The sequence below is a fragment of the Cajanus cajan genome, chromosome 10 (genome assembly GCF_000230855.2).
Source record: "Cajanus cajan strain Asha chromosome 10, NIPB_CcT2T_4, whole genome shotgun sequence".
Lineage (NCBI taxonomy): Eukaryota > Viridiplantae > Streptophyta > Magnoliopsida > Fabales > Fabaceae > Cajanus > Cajanus cajan.
Genome location: NC_138526.1, coordinates 4,965,069 through 4,969,519, shown reverse-complemented (window position 1 = coordinate 4,969,519; position 4,451 = coordinate 4,965,069). Strand labels below are relative to the sequence as shown.

Genomic DNA, 4,451 nt, shown 5'->3' with positions numbered 1-4,451 from the left:
GACATCCTCTATTAAACCTGTAGGGTGGGCAACACTCCTATTGGCCAATTGGATGACCACACCCGTAGGTTGCAAAGTACCAAGAGACAAAGAATTGAAAATAGACAGAGGCATGACATTAATTGAAGCACCTAAATCAAGCATGGCATTTTCAAACTTATTGTTACCAATAATGCAAGGTACACAAAATGTACCTGGATCCTTACACTTCTCAGGAATGTGTGGAACAGATTTACCTATGAGTGCTGAGACATTCCTGCCCATGCTGATTCGCTCATTGCCCTTTAGCTTCCTCTTATGAGTGCACAACTCCTTCAGAAACTTAGCATATCTGGGAATTTGCTTGATGGCATCCAGCAAAGGTATGTTCACCTCCACCTTCCTGAAGGTCTCCAATATTTCTTTATCCATCTCTTCCATCTTTTTGCTTGGAATTGTTTTTGGCGGAAATGGAAGAGGAATAGGAGCTTGATATAGATTATCAGTGCATGCACTAGAAGAAGGTCCACCTGCATGAAAATTTTTACTACTACCTGTATGGCTTTCTTTCTCAAGTGAAGGCTCAGGTGGAGGTACAACAACTGTAGGTGGTGTTGGGATGTCAATTTGTTTGCCAGACCTCAAGGTGATGGCACTTACATTCTTCGGATTTTGCACAGTTTGTGAAGGTAGCTTGTCTGAATTTTGGGACTGTGCTTGATTGAGTTGAGTGGCCATCTGCCCCATTTGGTTTGTCAAACTTTGAATGGAAGCTCTGGTCTCTTGTTGGAACTGCATGTTTTGAAGAGTCATCTGCCTCACTAACTCCTCCAATGTAGGTTCAGAAGTAGATGGTTGAGGAGCTGGTGGTGCAGGAGCTTCATGTTGTCTCTGTTGCTGCTGTAGGATAGGAGGAGGCACATATCTGCTAGGACCAGCATTGTTTTGGAAGGGAGGTGATGGTTGTTGTTGTTGTTGCTGCTGGTTAGACCATCTGAGATTAGGATGATTTCTCCAACCTGGATTGTACCTATTGCTGGAGAGGTCATAACTTTGCTGTTGTTGTTGCTGTGTTGGTCTGTTATTGTAGATATTTGCAGCATAGGCTTGTGGGGCATCAGGACCTATAGAAGAGTCTTGCAAGGAGGGACAAGCATCAGTTGGATGATTAATTGAAGTGCAAATTCCACATACCTTTGCTGGTGGTGGACCTGACTTTTGATTTGTAGCCAGTTGTGAGACCAAGGTGGTGAGAGCATCAATCTTACTCTCCAACTTTTTGTGTTCAGTGGAATCTGGGGCTACCATATCATGCACACCCCTCACAACTATGGAATCACTCCTCATATTGAATTGTTGTGAGTTAGACGCCATTTTTTCAATCAACCCTCTAGCAGAAGCAGGTGTCATATCTCCTAAGGCTCCTCCACTAGCTGCATCAATCATGCTTCTATCCATCATGTTCAACCCCTCATAGAAATACTGTAATAATAGCTGCTCAGAAATTTGATGGTGAGGGCAGCTAGCACACAACCTCTTGAATCTTTCCCAGTACTCATATAAGCTCTCCCCAATGAGTTGTCTAATTCCAGATATATCCTTCCGGATTGCAGTGGTCCTGGATGCAGGGAAGAATTTTTCGAGGAATACTCTCTTCAAGTCATCCCAGCCTGTTATTGAACCAGGAGCCAGATAGTACAACCAGTCCTTAGCAAGATCCTCTAATGAAAAAGGGAATGCTTTCAGATAGATGTGATCTTCAGGGACATTAGGTGGCCTCATGGTGGAACAAACAATGTGGAACTCCTTGAGATGCTTATGTGGGTCTTCACCTGCACGACCATGAAACTTAGGCAGCAAATGGATTAGTCCAGTTTTAAGCACAAAAGGAACATCTTCCTCAGGGTATTGAATGCATAAACTTTCATAAGTAAAATCAGGTGCAGCCATTTCCCTAAGTGTTCTCTCTCGAGGTCCAGGTTGGTCAGCCATGTTTTCAGTTGAGTCAACTTCAGATGCTACACTCACACTATGGGTATCACTCTCAGGTGAGACTATATGCTCTCTAACTAATCTATGGTATGTTCTATCTATTTCAGGATCAAATGGATGCAAAGTGTGTGGATTGTTCCTAGTCATACACTACATGCACCACTATAGTAATAGTGAACAAAGGGGGATTTTTATGAAAACTTAGAAAACAACAAAACTAATGCACCAATATTATCCTAAAATCATTAGCTACTACCACACAAGAATTAAGGCAAAATGATAAATCTAGCTGTCAAAATCAAAAATGAATTCTAATATTCTGCACTATTCACATTCACATTAATACACTAAAACAAAACACACAAAAATTGACAAAGACTCTAAAACATAAAACACACAACAAAACACCACAAAAACAAATACACATAAACACACAGCCTTTTACAGAAACAGATGGTCCCCGGCAACGGCGCCAAATTTGATCGAAGTCGTATCCGGTCAAATAAAAACAATTAAATGTAGTACTAGGAAGTTGTCCTAGGTCGTCTCTCAAGGACCATTTTTCTCTGTCAAAGGCTTAAACACACGAAGTGGGGGGGGAATTTTGGTTGTTTAAATTTTAAGTTTATAACACAATAAAATGTAGATAACACAACAAGTAAAATAGATTGGCTTCTTGTTTGGATTGTAACTCTCTTATCCTTGGTTCACAATAAGATTGCTCTATTAACCACTTAATCCTTGTTCCATCCGAGTTAACCAACTAAGCGAAGATTAACTCAAGATTTCCCTACACGAATTAAGAAAACGTATACAACATCAACCTCTTCACAGATTAAGCAACTATGTCATTAAGCATAGCCCATTAAGCATGGACATACTAATATAGATGGTTGAATGAAGAAGAACAAAGTAGAACAAAGACACACAAACATACCCAACCTCAAACAAAGATTACAATCCATAACAAGAAGCCAACCCAATGGTTTTAGCCTTCCATTAAATTTGAACTAGAAATGAAAATGCAAGGAAAATGAAAATGCATTAAATCAAGTTAAAGAGTACTACAATCTAGCCTTCCATGGAGGAGGCAAAGAACAGAATTAAAATGCATACAAAAGGAAAGGACAATAAAACATAAACTACAACTACAACAGAGAAAATAAACTCAAAGAAAACAAAGAGAAGGGAGGAAGAAGAACACCCAAGAGTAACTTATTTGAAGGTGTATTTAGGGATGATTTACAATGGAGAAGTGAAGGCCTATTTATAGCCTTCATCTAACACAAAAGAAATATAAAATAATGGGAAAAAGCTAAGACAAAACGAAATGGGATGAGTTGGTGTTGTTGGTGGGATGAGTTGGATGCCATTTCCGCACCGATTTTTGACCACCGAAAGTGTCCTTCTAGATGAACGAATTTGAACACGGTTCCTTCTGCAAAGTTCTAGGTCTTTGTCTCAGCTTTCCAGGGCCACCGAGTTTTCACCATTTGGATCACTACAGCCCAAGTTAAGCCCTGAAGACCGAGACATGTTCATCAGCCCAAAAACAGCGAAAATTTAGAATAATAATTCCCAACTATCCAATTTGGCCCAACAACACACATATCTATCTAAATCCTATAATTAACCATAGATGGAATGTAAAATAGCTAAATTGAAGGAAAAGATACATATCAAATTATGATTTATCACAGTGCTCTGCCTAGAAATCACTCGGAAAGTTGATCCGACGAAGTTTTTGAGTTCTGAGCATTTTGCTTGAGTCTCAAACTAAGTCGAAGGGAAATCCATCGGATTTCCAAGTCAAAAATTATTTTTTTTAGGAGGGAGCGAGCGGTCTTGTAGAGGGAGGGAACGCCAAAACGCTTCCCAATTTCTGTCAAGATATATAAGAAAGCACGCTTCAAAGGTTTATCTCTTTAAAGTCCCTTCTTTTACCGCTTTCTGTGTGTACATATTTAAACTGTCATCATGTAGATAGTTAATTTATAATAGCTTAGAATAAATAGGGGTAATTTAGTAATTTCGCACTATTATTTTTAAATAATCTGTCATAGGGAACCCGAAAGGGGCGCTGTGGGGTGCTAACACCTTCCCCACGCGTAACCGACTCCCTTACCCGACTCTGGTTGTAATGGCCGAAGTCGATTTTTGAATCGATTGCCTTAAATCTCTTTTTCCAATGTTTTGAGTAAAACATTGGTGGCGACTCCATGAACCCTTCCTTTTTATGAAAACCGCTAATCCATGGAGGGTCCCGCTTGGGATTAACAAGGATTGGTGAGCCTTTTAATAAAATTGCTCGTTTGACGAGGTCTCAGTTTGAGAATAAGTCATTCTAGCAATCCATATTTTTAAACAAATAAAAGAGTCTAACCATCCTTCGCGAATGCCGAAAGCCCGTTTCGGGCCGGTGGCGACATGCACGAGCCTGGAGAGGCGACGACTAATACTCATGCTACCAATGTCGTCAG

At 40.1% G+C, this 4,451-nt stretch overlaps 1 non-coding gene across 1 annotated transcript; it reads left to right on the top strand.

Moving 5' to 3' along the window:
• The first annotated feature begins 1,483 nt into the window (after window positions 1-1,483).
• On the top strand, window positions 1,484-1,588 carry LOC145952939 (small nucleolar RNA R71). The gene has a single exon (XR_014430446.1). It is a non-coding gene; the product is annotated as a small nucleolar RNA R71 (small nucleolar RNA).
• Window positions 1,589-4,451: the final 2,863 nt, after the last annotated feature.